The following is a 20239-nucleotide window of genomic DNA, read 5'->3' as shown; positions in this document are numbered from 1 at the left end:
GGTGGTTCTTCTGCGTCTCAGAGTGGATGTGTGGAAAAACCAGTGCCTGCGGCTGATGAGTCCGATGATGCACCAAGCGAGCCGACATAAATGTGCCTGCTCTGTCAGCCTTAGTCTCTCCAAGTGTACCTGCCATTGCGGAGGTCCAGCCCATTGTGCCCCTGGAAGTCTGGCGGTGAGGACAAGGCGGTCTCGGAGTCCGCGCGGCAGCCGGCAGCCAACATTGCGGCTTTGAGGAACAGCTCCAACATATCTGAGGCCGATGGTGACAAGAGCAGCTTGTCGTCTCATCTTCTTTAGACAACCTCGTCATTGACTAGACTGTCATTGTACTTGGGCAGGAGCCGAGGCCACCGTCGGCGTCTCCTTCGTCGTCGAGGTTTAGTGTCGGCACAGATATTTCGCCTGGACAAGAGCCAAGGCCATATCTTGACGCGGAACATGTGCAGTCGCCGTCCTCTTCAACATAGTATTAACGCCAGCGCTTCTAGTACCATGTCTTCGGATGTTGAGATGGCATGTGTCGACGACGAACTCGGACATTTCTGCTGGACGGCTAAGGAGTCCTCGTGCCTGCTCTGGTCCGACACAGTACGAAAAAAGTGAGGTGGTTCGGCGTCATTCGCGGCGCTCTTTTTATTGCCTAAAGATCACGACTGCTCGTTTTATTTTTCATTTCCGAAATGACTACTCTTAACCAGAGATGGGCATCCTCACGAGCGCGAGCCCTCATGAGGACGTCCTCACTATCACCTCATGAGGATTTCACTCGATGAGGTGCTAGTGAGAGAGGATGAACGCAAGAAAAATTGTGAGGATGAGGGTGAGGGAGGAAAGACATGGTGACGTGAGGGCGAGGGAGGGAAGACATGATGAGGGTGAGCGTGACGGAGGGCAAGATGCACTGTCTGAGGGCGCGGGTGTTGGCCGGAGCCGTACTCCATGTAATATTTTTCTGTGCGTCCCGCTAGACTCTAAAATTTTTCACGCTTAGCAAGCGTCAGTGTCGATGAATTTTTGCACGCTTATGCTAAACGTGACGTCTTTTCACGCTTAGTATTCGTGAGTGTCAAATGAGAAATCACGCTTCCTAAGCCATGACTCACAGAGGGAGTAACGCTAGCCAAGCGTGAGTGGAGGCAATTTTTTGCACGCTTGCTTTAGGCTTGGTGCGCTTCCAGCGCTCACGGTTGCCATGCGTGGCTGGCGATCTCCCGAACGCTAAACGCGAAATAAAGGCTTTTCACTTACTCGATGCGGCATTCTCCTGCTCTGTAGGGCGTCAAAAACATGTTAACGAAGCTGAAAGGAGGAAATTCTTCTTGTGCCTCGTTAATGGGTTTCGCTGCTGCTTGTAAAATATTGATGATTGCTATTAAATAGATAATTACAAAATTGAACTTTCAGTTTTCTTCTCGTGGCTGTATGCGAACAAGAACACAGCGGTGGAAAACGTAACAAATAATAGCTAGGTTTTAAGAAAATCAGAATGTCATGTATAGTACAAACATAGAAAGCAAAAAGTTAGACATTCCTTCATTAATTCGTTGGCTACTCTCACCATTTTGTATTTAACGGCACATATCGCGCGCTTACGCACTGTTCAAGAATGCAATTCGTCATTGTACGCTATGTTGCTTGATACGACTATGCCTTCACAACAACACTTTTCTCGCGTATATACTGAATAACAAGCGGGTTTCTAGGCATTTAAAAAGTGGCCTATCTACGCTTATTCACTGTCGTCGCCTTACAACCTTAGCATGAGCCTGAAAGTTAGGGAAATAGAACGTGCGCATTGAGGGCTATACCTTCGACACGGGCGCAAAGGTCGGAAACTGGTTATGGGCTTAACGCGTCTCGACCGCCGGCTGTGGAACGGAGGAGTCAGCTTGGCCCACAACTCCACGTAACACGGGCAAGTAAGGCGGTGCAGTTGCACTCCCCGCGTGCAATAGAGCTCTTGACACGAGCAGTATGCAATCCGCCTTTTTTCATTTTCCTGTGCTGCCACCTCGCGTACAACGCTGGAAGCTCACTGGTAGGGTACTGCGCGCCCAACCTGGCCGGACGGAGTGCCGCTGCGGAGCACGTTTTGTTGGAATCTGTCAACGATGGCGTGTCCTGAGCAGCACCTGGTACCTGGAGGATTTCTAGGGTTGACTGATGGCTTGGTGAGAAGTCCGAGGCAGGCTGTAGTGCCCACCGAAGAGCAAATTCTTCAGTATCTCCGATCATCCGGCATGCGATGCGAACACCAGCTAGCAAGGGCCGCCGCTTCAGAGATGAAGGCTACATTCGAAACATAATGTTCAATGAAATATCCCCGATCACTGAGGTTGGCATTTTCCGCTGTATATGCCTGCCATTCATGAAAGGTGGATACTACATCGTGCACGCCGTAGTACAGAAAACGACTGGGGACAACAGTTTTCACAAGCAATCGTTGTGCTCAAGCGCTGCAGAATAGCTACACGAGCTATAAAAGCACAAGCGTACTCGCAACAAAACAGCTCTGCTAGCATTTCATTGTATTTTCCCACAACACACCGCTGCATAGGTTAAACAAGCATGCGCGTCCATAAAGACGAGCGCGAGAGGCGCACATTAATCCATTCCGGCGATACCACGCAGAGCTCTTCATCATCACTCTAAGAAAAAAGGGTGTGAGAAGGGGGTAAAAAAGACTTTTACACCCTTTAGAGGACCCTAGGAGTAACTTTGCACCCGTCAATAGCATGCTCCTGATCACTTACCCCCTTTTAGAAAACTTACTCTCTACTTACCCTCCCTACCAGTGTTGATAACTGCGCGTCCGTTCCCGCCCCTAAAACAGCGGGAAGATTAGTTTGCTCGTATGTCACGACGGGGCGCTCGTAGAGCATTTTGTGTAGGGTGCCTGGACGCCCGCTCACCTCCGCTTTTAGGGTGAGGACGCGCTTTGTACCACCCCGCGCCGCCGTTCCCCCATCGCCGCGGCATGTTTCCCACTCGCAGGTCGCGTACTGCGCGCTATGCGTATGGCGACTTCAATAATGCGACTTAACTGGAAATAGCACACAATTGTTTCACTAGTGGCAGTAGCGTTTTAGCACTTTTGAGTGTATTTTATGCATGTTGCACTCGCTCCGACTACATGACAATCGACAAGATATGACGGATTGCTGTGTTTCTTTAATGGCTGCATTGAAAATCGACGGCAGTTATTTGTTCTTCATTGATAGTGATAAAATAGACTATATTAGGGTCCCCAAATTCCATTAAATTATGCGGCTTTTGTTGTTTTGAACGTACGGAATTTTCGCAAAGCCCCGAGTTTCTCGTTTATACAAGCAACGCGGAGGATGACCTGCCAAATGTAATACTTTTGCGTAGTTAACACCCACTTTTCCAGATTTATCTGAAGTGCATTTGTCTTATTACTGCACTGTATGTGAAAAGTATTCCACGTAACAATGTCAAGTTTCTCTTCCAAGTGGTCCGTCGTGGCACTGCTCTGGAGTGAATTCAAACTGAGGACGCGTCTCAAACCAAATGACCATATCTTCTTAACTGCTTCTCTTAGCGGCTTGTACCGCAACAAAATAATTCAGATGGTTGCGTTTCCCTTTGGATGGTGTTGACTACAAGTAGACTCATGATGCGATGCGACGACGTCTTCGTAATTCGAAGCGACTAAGTCGCTTTATTCGAGGGAAATTTAACTAAATTTTTTTTTCATTCCAAAACACGAAGAAAAATCATTCAAATCAACTGATTCACAAAGACACTTCCCAAATCAGCTTCTGATAACTACTTATTTTGAATACCGTTGTCCCCGCCAGGCTACACTAACAAAGAGAAGCCGACGCAACACAGGCCGCCTTACTCGCTTCCGCGGAGCCGTCTGCTCCAGTTGCTAAAAGACGCTGGCTTACTGCCGAACTCGGTTAGTCGTCGGGCAGGGTTGTAGATGGGTCTGGGCTAGTAGGAAAACCACGTTTGAGGTAAAGCGCGCAGGAAGACGCTGGCTAGTGAACATGACTGACAATCTCTCATCCCCACTGCATCGAAAGCTGAGGGGAAAAAAAGAGTAATCTATACGACGTTGTGTCCCAGAAACAAGTGTGACGAATTTTGCTGATGTGGCTGCATGACGGAAATGAAAAGAGCCTTTTTCTCCAGTTGTAGATTCTTTTTAAACGATACGAAAAGGAACGCAAATAAACCATTACTGGAGAAAAATCCGCCTTTTGTTGGCGTCACGCAGCCACGACTTCTTTGCTTACTGACGCACAGAAGATAGGTTTGGCGCCAGAATATTCGCAGTGAGCTGATGCAAAGAAGTAGAGAGAGGGGAGGGTTATAATGCCTTCGTGACATTAAGATAAGACATGATAGACTGAACAAAACGCTGCGACGAGAATATGCGGAAAATATTTGCTTGCTAACACAACGTCTGGAAAAGATCCGTGTAGTGTATATAAATAGTATTTAGAATTTCATTGTTTAACGAACGTATTTGCTCTTCAAAACTTATGCTGCCACCTATGGCGCGAAGACGCTGCGGTGGAGAGTAGTCGCGCTTGCGCCTCGAAGGCATTCCAAAATTTCGAATGTCTCCGCGGAGCTCCGTCGACTCGAATTTCATGTGAACCGAATGCCGTTAAAAGACGTCGTGTAGCAGCGCAGCTATGGCAGTCGAGTCGAATGACATTCGTTTGGAAGGCATTCGAGGCATTCGAAACGCCCGTGTAGCACAGGTATAACCCGCGCAGAAGGCTTCTACTCGAGGCGTGGCACATTCAATAGACACGAAAGAATGTTAATCGCTCCCTGGGGACACGCACCGCCAGCGCGACTGAAGCGGGGTCCTGTTTACAGCAATGGAAGGATCGCGAAGCTCTCGATGACTCTTTTCGTCACAGTTTGAAGCTCTTTCAGGTTCCACGAACTTCGCGGTTTAAGTTGTCCTTTCAATGCCCCCAAACCCTTCTCTCCCCGGCTTGAAATCCTCTCCGTCTGCTCGAGAGCCGAAGCAAGCCAGCACCAAGAACATGGAGATGCATACCCCTTTTCGACGCCTCTTCTGGCATATGCTTTTACACTCTATTTCCAAATCTGGCGGCGAGCGTCGTGCTTCAGATTCTCTCCTCCGTTTATCCCCTCCCTGTTGGACGAAGAATACAGTGGAGGGCGACTGGGTGACTCATCTGCCCTCGCGCTAACTCTTTCAGTCAGCAGAGCAGGAAGTGAAAACGCGGTAATTGAACAATGGTTTTTGGCTGGAAAATATCTTCCTGTAAGTCAGCATTCCTGCAGTTTTGCGAGTTGTCCATTGTACTCCTGGACAGCTTTTTGTGGCTCTGCAGCCAAGGCTAGGCAGGAAAAAACAAAACGGGCCAAATTTCTGTTCCCAGAACTGGTCGCAATGTTCATTGGCGCCCTCACCCCTATCTCTTTCCTACTATCCCCTCACCTCTTTCGTTTCACTTCTTCAAACTACCTGCTATCCTTTATTTCCGCTACCCCAGCTCAGGTGCCACCGATTAGTGATGGCAGATGCCGGGGTGAGCAAACATCTTTTACCTTCCTTTTGTTATTTTAAATAAATAATCACTTACATACAACTGGTCGCCACGATGAAGGACTTCTCACAATCTTTACACATTTTCCAGAGAAAACACATTTGGAACAGCAGTTTTCAGTGACACCGAAAAACTCCCAGAAAAGACGAGCGATAAAGATGGGGCGAATAAAGAACGAACGAATATTCAAAGCACTCTATCGCTAAAGAATAGCACAGGAGGGAAAGAGACGCGGACGCGCAGCTCGGGAGCCATGCTAACCCCTCTTGTTCATCAGAGCCTTTTAGTTTCACCCCCCATACCCGCTACGTGCTCTCCACTCTCCGTGCGATTACCTTGCTGCCCGTGCACTGTGCTGACTCCCTGCTCATGAGAACGTATTTCTCCTTCGCTGAGACGATCATTTTGGTCAATACAGGCATGTACAAGTCGAGCACTGTGGAATGCTAAAGTAGTCATGGTTTTCAGCTGTGAGAGATGTCCCTACTATGCGTCAAGCTACGCGAGCGTAGTGAACCACATAGGGAAGGTTCACTCTCAAGAGCCGAACTTTAAAGTAGTGTGCGGGATAGAAGGCTGTCATACCAGCACCTCAACAGAAAGCACTCTGAATTTATCAAGACCGCCGAAGTTTACAAGCCATGCATCGGCAGTGACAACGTAGCATCGGATACCGGCGTGGACGAAGGCCCATCACCTCACTCCATCGAGACCACGTCCGACGAGACTCGGCGAGCAAATGGAAATCCACCTACTGACGACAGCCCTGAATATGAGCTCGACGAAGTTCAGCGCCATTTGATGCTCTTTTTTTTGAAGACGACAGAGACGCGCTGTTTGCCACGGAGTGTTGCGCATGACATATTTGATGATATTAAGGTGTTTGTGCAACTTTTGTTATCTGCAGTTCTGCGGCGCACTTTGAAGGCCGGGCAGAACGGCCGCACTAGTCTGTGTGATGAAGTGGAAACTTTGGGAGTTGACATTGTCGATTTTCTGTGGGCTGACCTTCAAAGTGATCATGCCGTTCTGGCATACGTGCAGAAAAGGCTTCATTATGTTCAGCTAGAGGAAGTTAAACTTTCAGGAGAAACTGACCCGAGAGTCTGTGGTGTGTGCTTTTATGTACCCTTGGAACGTTCCCTTAAAGCTCTGCTGACGTCTCATGAAGTAGTTTAAGCAGTTTTGCATCAGGCAAGAATTGATTCCAGCCAAAAGCTTCGGAATTTTTTTGACGGCGCTTTTGTTAAAGAGCACGCTTTACTCATAGAAGACTCAGCGAAATCAGTACTTCTGTTATTGTATACTGACGAATTCGAAATCTGCAATCCTCTCGGCTCGGCTGCCGGATCGCACAAAATATTGGCAGTGTATTTTTCGATCCTGAATCTCCACCCAAAATACAGGAGCAAATTGAGCTCTATTCACCTGCTGCTCCTTGCCAAATACACCGATGTGCGAAGATTTGGCATATGTCAAGTAATCGCTCCGCTAGTGAATGACATAAAGCGTCTTTACGAGGAGGGCTTAACATTTCTTTTCAACAGTTCCGAGATTGCACTCCGTGTTTTTGTAGTTGGTTTTACCGGAGACAACCTGTCACTGCATAAGATAGGGGGGTTCCGCGCATCTTTTGCAAACGGCAGGGTCTGCCGATTTTGCCTTGCTCACAAAAAGAAGTTGAACACACTACTGTCGGAAGCAGATGTAACTGTGCGAACAGCAGCTGCACACAGCAGCCACCTCACGGCTGTAACGCTTGACAGAGACAATGCGCAACTGTATGGCGTTAATGAGGAGTCTTCCCTCCTGAAAATCCCTGACTTCGACGTCACACAACAGTTGCTTCCCGACTGTATGCACGATATTCTGGAGGGAGGAATAGGATTCGTGGTTAAACATGTGCTCCAGGGCTTATTGTCTTCTGGTGTGCTAAAGACCGAGCAGTTGAAGAACATTTGTAACTATAGTTTCCAACAAAATGATAAGAGAAATCGCCCAGTAGCAATCAGCATTTCTCGGAAGGGCATCGTGCTCAAAGGCACAGCAAGCCAGAAGCAGTGCTTATTCCGTTTACTGCCGCAGTTTTTCGCCGACATAGTGCCAGAAGGTGACCCTGACTGGGAGATATATCTTCAGTTCCGGGAGATAGTTAATATAGTCTTAGCAGAAGAAATTCCTGAAGATTGCTGCAGTTATTTGGAGGTCCAAATTTCTTATTTTTTAAAGAATTTTGGAACCAGATATCCAAATGTGCATATCATTCCCAAGATTCACTACTTAATCCATTACCCAAGATTCATTTCATTGTTCGGTCCTCCACGCCGGTACTGGAGCATGCGGTTTGAAGCAAAGCATGCTTACTTCAAGACTATCGGCACGCGCAGCAGGAACTTCAGGAACATCTGTCGTACTTTGTGCGAAAGGCATCAGCTGCGAGCATGCTACGAACAGTCAGCTATGGTCGTCAGTGACAGTTTGAGCACTTCTCATGCGTCCTTGGTCAAGCCAGCAGATGTACCAGAGTTCGTGCGCATTGAACTTGGCATCACAGATCAGGAAGTGAAAATGTTCTCTGTGGCAAATGCCAGCGTCGACGCTTGCTCGTACAGGTGTTCAGATGTTCTACACATAGGCTGGGAAAATGAAGCTCCTGTCTTTGCTGAAGTGAAAAAGTTGCTGATTTTTCGAAATTGCCTTTTTCTTTGCTTGGAGAAATTTCATACAAAAGGATTTTCACGTCATCGTCAAAGCTATGGTGTGTCGCCGTCTGGAACAGACTTGCTTTTGCGTCCAGGACAAGAACTAGACAATCATGCGTTGGACATGTACGAGTACAGTCAGGGGTTTGAAGTTATCCCGCATTACGAACTTTTTGACTGATGTGGTAATGCTAGCGCAAGTCAGTGTGGATACTAGATCATGTGCAAACAATGCATGAAATAGACGTTGTGAAACTGTTTTATGTTTTATATCTATGTTCTTGCTAATTACATGTTGCTCCGCGAGGATGACGTCAAATGCAGTTGCCGCTAGGATGTATTGACATAAATGTATATATAATTTGATTGAGCAAATTTCAATGCGTCCATATAAGCGCACATATCTCTGTGTGTCTCACATCCTGTGGTCCATTAGACCATCTCTTCATACATCTTTTTTCGAATATATGTATGTGTGCTTAAGTCTTCGTGTCTGAGAGTAAACAAGTACCTGCATTTTTAATACATTTGGCTTGATTCGCTGTCCTGAGATTTGCTTTCTTTTGACATCTGTCACATTCTCTTGGACGTTAATTAATCGCGCTTAGAAGACTACGTAAAGTATGGAAGAACTGATGATACGTACCAAAGTTGTACGTAACGCGTTACATGTAATTGATTACTTGTAAGCAGTTGCATTTTCGTGTTACTTTGGAATGTGCTTTCTTCGTACCGAAGCGGTGTCCTTGTGGTAGAGCATCAGCCTAACATTCGGGGGGTACTGGGTTCGATCCGCAGTGCCACCGGGTACCCGCCTGTTTTTTGATGGCTACAAGATTTTCCCCGGCCTTGTGCTCGGCTCTTATAGGGTGAGATGCTTGGGAAAAGGGTCTTGGGCCAAACCGCTGTCTTGACGGATCAGAGATAAGGCGGATCAGAGCTAAGTTCCGCCGTCCAGCAACCCTAAATCCGGCTCGTGCGGTAGAAGCCCAACTTGTGTGCATCGATTGCTTCTTTCAAACGATGTTTCAGGTAATTCAGTTACTTTTTCTGCAGTTCATCACACGTAATCAGCTATTTTTTTTTTCAAAAATTAGTTGTAACCAACGGTGCAGCTTTCCTGACGGCACTGGTGCTAGGGGACGTGTTTTCTTTGTGATCGAGTGACAACGAACCGGCTGCAGAGAAGCATTGCGTACGATCATGTCCGGACCACATCCGGGTTACCACCGCCGTCGACGGGAGTTCTCCACCCGAGAATATCATGTGACCGCCCTGTACACCCCCCCCCCCCCCCCCCCTTACACCCAACACCGGCGCAAGGTGTTCATATGTTAACTTATAGTACGGCTTTTCCGTGTAGCGCATGAATTGAGGGCGTGTTCAGTGCAGCAGCTGACCGCTTCACAAGGAAACATCGGAAGGTTATCGACCGCAGCTTCGACAAACAACTACTCTCGGAAATTAACAGCGTAGGACAAATTATCAAGCAGGCCGCTGTAGTTCACTCCAGTCTCAGTAAATTTGTGTTAAGTGCAAACTACAAGGGCCCTTCCTGGAAGTACGCGCCCAGCGTCGGCGCTCTTGGGGTACGCCGAACGGGCGTCGAAAAGAGGCATGCATCTCCATTTTCGTGGCGCAGGCTCTCTTCCCCTCTCGAGCCGACGGAGAAAATTTCAAGCCGTGAAGAGAAGGGGTTGGGGGGCGATGAAAGGACAGCTTAAACCGCGAAGAAAAGTGTGTGTGTGTGTGTGTGTGTGGGGGGGGGGGGGCTGGGCCTGAAAAGCTTAAAGCCATGAAGAAAAGAGCCACCGAGAGCCCCGCGACTCTCCTATTGTTGTAAACCAGACCCCGCTTTCGACGCGTACGCGAGCGCCCGTGCGCTGGCGCCGATATCTAGCATGGTCAGATGAGGTTTGCTGGCGTCTCCTGCAGTGCGCATGCGCAGACCGATTCTGGCGTACGCCAAGAGCGCCAATGCTGAGCGCGTACGCCCAGGAAGGGCCCTTTGAGTTGGCCCTTTATGGTAATATAAATGTCGGGAAGAAAGTGACGCAACAGTAGTCGATTACCTTTCTGTAATTGCCAAGTTACTTTCCTGGGACTGTACTTCGCCACGATAATCAGTTTCATTTCAGATGGAGTCATTTTAAATGTAATCGGTTGCTTATTTTCTATAACGTGTGCAAATCTAATATTTAATGGAGCTATGTCACCTTTTAGTTTTCTTTCTAGCAGTAGTAAAAGCAATTGAGGTACACGTAAGAAGCGGCAGAAACACAATCCGAGAACATGCCTTGTCCCTACAGGTGCGTGACTAGCTCATTTTCTAATTTATGTGCAATATCTCCGAAAACGTATGTTAAAGCACTCTTGAACCACCTTCATGGTGGTGCAAGCGTGCAAGGTGGTGCCATGTTAGGGACGACAAGCGCAGAGCATGTGTACATTTCTAATATTGCCTACTTCTCACTATTTTTAGCACTCAGCAAGTAAAGAAAACAGGCGATTTTTAATGCCGATAGTTAACCACGCAATGCGGTTTGTACCTATGCTCATTACGAAAAAGGTGGGGAAAAAAAGGAAAGATATTTTTACACATTCATCTGTCTTTCATCATTTTGTCTGTTTTAAGGGTACGTAAAACGTTAGAGGTGAGTAAATACCAAGAAAGCATACACGGGCAATGTTACTAGAACCAGCAACATCGGTTCGGAGAAGGAAACGGAGAGAATAAAGAATCGGCTTGCACAAGGTCCGAAGGGTGAGAGGTGGTGAAGAGAGGGTGCAGGGGACACGTGGGTTCGCTCCTTCGTCCTTCCGCCAGACAACCGCGTCGTCTGCTAGCGCGACCGCCATTTTCTTGCATACGCTGGTCGCAAGGTGCGCGTTTGCTGCGTGACGCGCCTGGAATGAGGTGCCCCCCCCCCTGCAGTGAGAGCTTGAATTGGACTTTACCGTTGATAATCATTCCTTTTCTAGTTTAGATGAAAAGTAAGAGTAAAGAGTCGGTGATGCAGTAGATATTTCGAGACGATTAGCGAGAGTATAGTGGATATCTTTCTTTGTTTTGCAATAGGCCATCACGGCGGGCAACTGCTCGCCGTCGTTGTCATGCCGGCGCCATGAACTTGCTATCATTGCGCTTACGTGTGATATAGCGGAAAGAAAGTGAAGTACGCCAAATGAACAGCTGCATATTCAAGTTCGAACGCATGGCATGCTTACGTCCACTTACACTATTATGCAATGGCGGAAAACTGTGTCATGCATACGCTATGCAATCAAAACACAGACTTAGGCGCAAGCAAGAACAATGATTTAATACCCTAATGCACAAATACAATGTCTTCAAAACGATTACGAACGACGATTCACTGCAAGCATAATGCAGCTTATGATTCTGACGCTTAAATTTGTCTCATGCTTTTGTGCATGTAGACGAAAAGTTCGCACTGATTACAGCGTCTGATTACACAGATTACAGGAGACTAACACCAGCACAAGTTTTGCTTCCATGACCACCAGCACGTGTGGCTGGGGACTGACGCAGATGGATGCGCAGCCGCAATTTTGTGTAGGTGGCTATCAGCATTTTGCCTATTGCTTCCTTGTGATCTGCGCATGGCCGGTCTACCTTCGAAAAGTATTCTGTAAGCAATTTCATCGGGGACTTCATCGTGTGTATATTGATTGTACACCACGCGGCAGCGCCTGTAAAGTATTCCTCCTAGTTCTTGAGAGTGCGGATCACTTCACTGCTCGGATAAATCAAGTTCCGTCCATCACTCACACACTCCTTGAGAATTGTCAAAAGAGGCATATTCATTGCTTGCTGTTCCCATGAGAGCATCCTTGAAGAATGCCGGCTTCCGTGTCTAGCGTGGGAGTCGGCGGGACGGTGGGAGCGGAATGCAAGAAAATGGCGGCGGCACCTCCCGAGAACCGGTTTTGGCAGCTACGACCCCTTCCAAGAGTGGCACCACCCTCAGTGGGGAGAGGGCGCGCATCGAGGCACCTGGCAGAAGCCAAGCACATTCCCCCCATGTAGCCACAAGAGAGCACTGACTGGTACTGGCAGCTATGCTTTGCACTTCGCGTCTCTGGACGATGCGTCATACTATCTGCTGTCAGATTCTGTATCTGTGGTGCGCAGTCGCCGAGCGAATAACGCGTTTTGATAGCCTGCCACAGGCTAACATAGGTCGCAATGACGCCATCAATCTTGGTAAGTACTTTCAAACGTTTATCTGCTCGTATTTGGTAGTAGGGCGGGGGTGAAAAATTACTTATGCTCACGTACACCCGTCGTCAAACTTTATTAGCACTTTTAGTAAAATGATTCAATTTTGTCATCGTCTTCCCATGCATTAGAATAGATCATCTTCATCATCAGCCTGACTACGTCCACTGCAGGGCAAAGGCATCTCCCCTGTCTCTCCAATTAACCCTTTCCTTTGCCAGCTGTGCCCACCGTACGCAGACTAATTTTCACGGTGAAAATTGCGCAGTGCACCCTTATATCTCCAGCAGTAAGTTTTGAACGCAAAACGATTAGATGTTTAATTTCGACAGAGTCGCCTTTCATAAACTCTTTACGGCGGGTGTACGTTGCAAAATGCATGCAACCTCCAGCATGAGCGCAGCTAATATTGACTTTGTGCTTCAAATGGTGAGTCCTACTTTCTTTTCGGAACCCTGATGATTGTTCGGAATAGTTTAAATGTAAATTAATTGAACTGTAGTGCAGGCCTCTTTTTGTGAGGCCTAAATCCATTTGGTGCCTTTGTTCCAGATGAAGCTGAGATACGCGCGCAGGATTATTTTCACTTTTAATGCAAAAATACGGCGTATTTTTCCCCCCGTACTCTAGCATTCCCTCCAAGCCCTAAGGGCTTGCTTCAGCTTCACCCGCAAACAATTTTCTATCGCCGTTTCACGTCACTAAGTCCTCATGACAGTTGGCAACTTGCAAAATTTGCCCCTGGCTTAGAAGATATTTTCCAACAAAGACGACATTTTTCGCAGTCTGCGTTTTCACTTACTTCCCCCTGCCCACAAAATGCAAAATGCGTCAGTCGGTCACCAGATGCAATAAGGGACTTCTCCCACCTTCATTTTCTAAAAAAGAATGCGGGACTGCTGTCTGTATACGAGAGCTTTCAGTCGGAAAATATCCTGCTGCAGAAGCTAACATATACTTTTGCAAGTTGTTGCAGAAAGAAACTCACGAATCAGTGCGCATGCGATTTTGTTGCACGCAGGCAGTTGAACCTTTTATATGGACAACTTGCAAAATTGCAAGCTGACTTACGGGAAGTTGTTTTCTAACCAAAAACCCTTGTTCACAGACCACGTTTTCAAAGTTGAGAGAAAACTGACGCCAACCAATATTTTTATTTTTGCCCAACGTTTCTGGACCTACTCGGTCCCTTCTTCAGGGGTGACTATATAAAAAAAACTCTGTGCCAGCCGCAGCAGCGGGTTGCTGCCTTCGCTCTCCCTTTGTTAGCACGTGGCACAGTCCACTAACGTACGCGGAGGGGAGCGTTCTTGGAGTCCTATTCATCTCCTCTTTTGTGAGCCGGATGTGCCATGACTCAACATGTCGCCTCTTGAACATGTTTGGTTCCATGGTGCAAGACGCTCACCTTCTCAGTGGTCGGCGAGGGGGTTGGATTCTGAATTCATTAGTCGGATGGTTGGCGTCAGTTTTCTCTTAACTATCTCAAGAACCCGACCAGGCGGACCATAGATGTTTTAGTTCAAACCGCGTTTTCACTTCCTGCTCTGCTGAATGAAAGAGTTAGCGCGAGGGGAGATGAGTCAGTCGCCCTCCATTGTATTCTTTTTCCAAAATGTGAGGGGGGGGGGACTGCCCCCTAGTGTGGGAGAACCTGAAGTCGATGCTCATCACCATCTTTGTAGATATAAACGGAAGTCGTCGAAAGGTTATAGACATTTTTAGCATAATTGAGACGTATACCGGTTTACCCGACCCCTCCTGCGCACGCGCAGTGGCATTGTTGGAATTGACCATTTGCGGAAAAGCGAGCGCCGCCTGTCGTGCAAACAGAGAAGCTCCGCCGGTACCTTTGGTTGGAAAGGGGCTCTCGAGCAAGCATGCGCAAGGCAGCGTTCAGCAGCTCACCTGCTCTTGTTTTGTTGTTTTAGTGTTGTTTATTGGCCGGAAACGTGTGTCAGCTAACGAAAGAGTATGTTGGAAGAGGAGAACATCCAATTTCCGTTTTTAGAAACAGGGTGTAGCGAATTATTTTCGCGTTGTAGCCTGAAAAACGACCATGTGTGGCAATACCTGCACTCTGCTACCTCAACGGAGCGCCGAATGACCAAGTGAGAATGTGCGCCTATGCGCGGGCGAGTGTGACAGTATAATGGGATGCACTTTCCTAATGCACACAGACGTTTACGTTTGCGCTTCCTTGATAGGGCCGGAGTTTCTGCTAACCTAACACAACACCTTTTGCCTCAGGGCACACTTAGCTGATTATTAAAGGACCCGTTGTACTATCTCAATCCCGGCTCGTGCTGACACTGCAGAGCGTTGCTTTGCGTGCTAACGGGCCGCGGGAGCGTTAGAATGCGCGGATATACGCGAGGCTGCGCTCGGCCGTGCTCCCGCTGTTCAGGAAGCACATTGTAGCATTAATGGTGAATGTTCATACTAGTATATATCATTCGGTTTTCCTGCGTCGGTGGCAAAACTTTTCTAGAACGACCGAGCAGTGTGTACTCGGCAGTAAGCGCGAAATAAAGCAGCAACATCCGTTTCGAAACGTGCTGGATGTGCTCATTACTGGCACCATCAACGGGTTCGTCTTTTGCGCCTTGTATGTCGTCGCGGCCTTTATTACGTACAAGTCTCGCTGTTGCAAAACACCTGGTTAGCTTAGATAAATCGCGTTGCAGTTACATGTCAGTTACGTGGAAGTTACAGCTCACATCAGTCGTCGCACTACAACGCAGGAATGCACGGCTGGCTCATGTTTTCCAACCAAAAACCAAACCGCCCAGAGAGGGCTCTGCCTGCGCCTTCACCACGCATGCGCAGAAACTTCTCCGCAAATGGTCAATTAGGGGGAACCACTGCGCGTGCGCAGGAGGGGTCGGGTAAACCGGTGTGTTCCCGGTATGCTAAAGGCGTCTAATAATACATTCCTTGACGAGTACCTGTCTAGCCCGCTCCTCAAGTTCGCAGCCCTGCTCTATTGTGTCCTTCCAACAACTTCCCTCTCAAACAGATAAAGGGACATCTCCCCTCCCTATTCGAAGAAGAATGTCAGATTTCCGTCTGTGATTGAGGGTTTTCGGTTGGAAAATTGTAGAGGGTGCTTGATGTTACGCAAGTTGTATTTTGCTTGTGCCAAAAGCATTACTGCTCATCAGCTGAACAATGTTTATTTCAGCTTGTTTTTGTTAGTAAAAATGTTCCAGGGTCATAGTATGCCCTTTTGAATCAAAGCCAGAAAAACACTAGATAAAGAACTAGGCCATTTCGAAGTGGGAGCTGCGCCCAACTTCCACTGCATTTCAGATATGTTTGGTTCTATGGAAGTTTGCCATCCCAAAGCGACTCAGGCTATGACGGATGCCGTAGTGAAGAGCTCCGGATAATTTCGACCACCTGCGGGTCTTCCACGTGCACCGACATCGCACAGTACATGGGTCTCTAGCATTTCACCTCAATGGAAAATTCGGCCGCCGCGGCCGGGATAAAACCCGCGTTTTTCGGGTCAGCAGCCGAGCACCATAACCACTGAGCCACTGCGATGATTTGGTGTCCAAAGGGGGTTCATTTTTTTTTGTTTATTACGCCTTACAGTATGCTCGATTCGAAAACGCCACACATACACCTTCACGCTTTTGGCCAAAACTGCCGAAGCTTAAATTTTGATTTCATAAATGAAACAGATCATTTGCAGAAATCTGTAAATCAGCTTCTCCGCAAGGCTTGTTTTCCAACCAAACGGTCTCGTTTCCAGACGACGCTCTCGCATTGTTTGAGGAAAAGAAAATAGTCAAGTTCCCCCTTCTGAGTAAACTCAGGAATGTCTCCAGTTTACTTCAAGGTCAACCTTCTGTAGCACTGCAGTAGAGGCTAGGCAGGAACTAGAAGAAACTGGGCCTTTGTTCCTGTGCCAGCAGTATTGAGCTACCTCATACTACACTTTCTTAAAACTTCCTGCTGAACAACACCCTCGCGCTAACTTCCCTTTACCCCACTACACCCGTGGCCAGAACAAGGAACAACCTACTCCCCACAGCACTATGACAAAATATGGTCTCCCTCCTTTTCCTTCCTAGACTGCTGCAGGCAGATTGCGACCATCCGCAGTTTTCATTCGCTCGAAGAATGAGAGTGTGTCGTTTGGGCTGGAGATCTTTTGGTTGGAAAACAAGCCTTACAGAGAGTATGACTGACAGGTTTCCGCTAATGGTGAATTCATGCGTTAAATGTGTGCACTGTCCGTCATGTTTCAACGATCTTTTTTTTTTCACACAGGTTCACTTGGAGCATGGATGCCATCATGGCGTTGGCCGAAGACTGCTGTGTTATGTTGCAATTTTAAATTCATTAAAAAAATAAACCCTGTCGTGCGCACTGATGTTCTATCACTGGCGTGCAGAAGTGCACACTGAAGTGCTGCGCGGCACGCCACAGATTATCGCACTAACACTAACATAACCAGGAATGTGGGAGAGAAAAACATCTCTGAACTGCCGGCCATCGGCAAGCAGCTTCGTTCTACAGGTGTATGATAATGCTAAGTTTAGTTGCAATGTGAGTTATACATTGCAGTAGATGCACCATTAGCGCGCACCTACAAAGTGAAGTGGTTTCCTTAACAGGCCCAGAAACGACCTTGCTTTTAACAACAATGGGTGCCTCGCATCACAGTGAACGTGCCTGTGCGTCTCTTTCGAGAATATGTAACAATACACTGTAATAAGGGTTTAGTACATTTCTCTGGACGGTAACGTTACCCTTCTGCAAGAGTCGTAAAGATACATATAAAAGAGCAAAATATACACGCTTGCGGAGCAGTGTTATGCCCTCTCATGCGGTGCAAATTTGCACCTTAGAAGCGTTGTAATAAGCTCGTTAGATAAATTTAACTACAGTCCTTGGAAGGGTAAGTTTACGCTTAAGGTTACCCTTCCAAAAGAGACGTAAGGATGCACCTAAAAGAGCAAAACATGCACACTTGCAGAGCAATGTTATGCCCATTGACACGGTGCAAAGTTGTACCTTAGAAGCGTTGTAATAAACTCATTAGGTAGGTTTTGACTATAGCCCTTGCGAGGGTAAGTTTACGCTTAAGGTTACCCTTCCTAACACGGCGTAAAGGTGCACCTAAAAGAGCAAAACCATATGCTTTCGCCGAGCAATGTTACACCCATTGATAAGGTGCAAAGTTGTACTCTAGCAGTGTTGTAGTAAGCTCATTAGATAGGCTTAACCATAACCCTTGCAAGGATAAGTTTACGCTCTGAGATTGAGCATAAGCTTATTCCGAGTGGGTGCAAATATGCACCAGAAAATAAAACGTATGTTTGCACCTTCATGGCCTAAGCGTTACTCTTTCTGAGGAAGGGTAACGTTAGTCATCAAAGGCGTATACTTACACTTGACCAAACGGAGTAACATTACCCCGATAACAGCCTAAACATTACTCCGTACGCACTTACTCCCCCGACGAAGGAGTAACTTTGCACCCAAAGGGGGTCGCTACAGCGTCAGTGGATTTACCCCCTTAAAGGAGTAAGACCACTCCTTTTTTTCTTAGAGTGATGGATATGATTCGAACACACGCATAACGCACCTTCTTCTTCTTCTGCCTCTTAATACATGGCACATACCCACACGGGGGGATTGGCCATGGTGTAGTGTCAGAAACAAGGGAAATTCCATAGGAGATTATGACAAAATTTTAGCACCATGCGTGAATGCTCTCGTAGCTTCTTTTTCGCTGCCCGCTCCATCGCGCGTTGAAAGCGGCTCACAGTACTTGCCCATTTGGCCTTCTTGCTTGAGAAAGCAAAAAGCGTCGGAACGAAGTCTTGCCGCGGTGACATTCGAGGCCTTCCTGCCCATGAATGAAACACTTCGTGATAGACTGCACACGCATTTAAACACAGTACCTCGTCCGTACCTGTCACAAAGTGATTCCCGCAGAGTCTTGACGTGCTTGACGGTGCCCAAGGGCGGCACGATCGTCGAGCCGGCGAACTGCTTTTATCCACACTTCGCGTCGAAGGCTGTCCCGGGAAGCACTCGGAAAGCGAAAAAATCCGAGTTTACTTCCCTTTACATATTGGGCATTGCTACCGTATGCAACAAATTTCGTAGGTATCGCCAAATGCGTCGCGCTGAACGCCCGACGGCTGCAGCAACGCACCCCGCGTAGGAAGCCGGTTTGTTTACACTTCCACGACCGGTCAGCCACCATAACCGGTCTCGAGTGGAGTGAGCGACCCTTCCAATATGTTTCGCGACACCGCCGCCAGGGGATGGGCGCATGCGCAGTCGCGTAGTGAAAAAAGGCGGATTGCAGACATAACCATCGTCACCTTCCTGTCTAGACTTCTGCCCAGAGTAATTCCTCACTCCCTCCTCCTACCCCCACTCGAAAACATGTGCTGTTGCGACGCATGCCTATCGAAGCTCGACAGACGTTTGTGACGACCCCCCATAATGCGCAGGTCCACACGGGACGGAGAGGCAAAGAGACACCGTATGGCTCAGTTTAAACAAACAGATATATTCAATAATTATACATGATTATGATTCAGAGGCTGGGGCGTCCGAGCTTACGTGCCGACAGACTTCATGGGGACGATGGAGGGGCTCCGGAGTTGAGCTCGAACGGTTGCTGGCAGAAGCTGCACGCCGTCGGGCTTCGGCGCTGAAGGCCCCCTTGGCGAACGATGTCGTCCTGAGCGTTTTTTCTCTTCCGTACTCCTTGTCGGTTTTTATATCCTCTTATCCCCACATTCCCTAGGGTGAGGACGCCCACGCCGGAGTGGGAGGGGCCTAGGGCTTTCACTTGGGCGCACAAACACACCACCGCACTTATGGTCTCGCCCCCGTCACGTGTTGAGTCCGAGGGAAAGAAGGTTGTCGTCGAGGTAGCGTCGGCTGTGGTAGACTGTCTCTGGCCCGCTGACGGTTCCCGCGGGTCACCGACCTCCGTTCTCCATCAAATGACACTCGCCACTCAAGGCCGGAACGCGAGGTCATTAAAAGGCCGGGAAAGTGGTCCCTTGTCCTGGGATGTGCTCGGGAGGGTTGGTGATGATACCCGCCGTCTTGTCACGGGGCCAGGCCCGCCGAAACGAGGCCTCTTTGTCCCCGGGACGGCCACGGCAATTGGGGAAGATAACGCCCGTCTCCCCGCGGCGGCGGCGGCGGCGTTCGACACGTGCCGACACTAAGGAAAGGGGGTCCGGTTGTGCTTAAACCCCTTCGTTTTCGTCGTTCACTCTCAACGAGTATGGCTCGGTAATTGATGATACCGCTGTCACCTGGGTCGTCTCCGTGCGGTCCATGGCGGCAGGCCCGAAAGCAATCCCACTCAAGTTGCTTGAAGCCATATACAGTAGAAACGTGTGCTGGCTGCTTCCAAAACGAGACCGGCTGCCGCCGATCTCCTCTCTTCCAGCTGAATTGTTTTCCCTTGAGCGCTTTTGCCGCCACTGGGGCTCCGTCTACGCCGTGCCGTCGAACGCGGACCCTCGTAGCACACACAAGGAACGTCACACGTTACTATTGGGTAGCGTGGCGTCGTCGGTGGGCTGCAGGCATCCGGTAGACCATGGCGACCGATCAAGGACGAGACGATTTCGAGTGCGGAACATTTTTCATTCATTCATTCATTTTTATTTGTTCTTCACAACATGACATACACATTGTGAAAGGGGCCAAGAAGAAAAGCCGTTCCTTTACGG

This window comes from Amblyomma americanum, chromosome 1 (genome assembly GCF_052857255.1).
Source record: "Amblyomma americanum isolate KBUSLIRL-KWMA chromosome 1, ASM5285725v1, whole genome shotgun sequence".
NCBI lineage: Eukaryota > Metazoa > Arthropoda > Arachnida > Ixodida > Ixodidae > Amblyomma > Amblyomma americanum.
Note: the sequence above shows the minus strand (reverse complement) of the source record.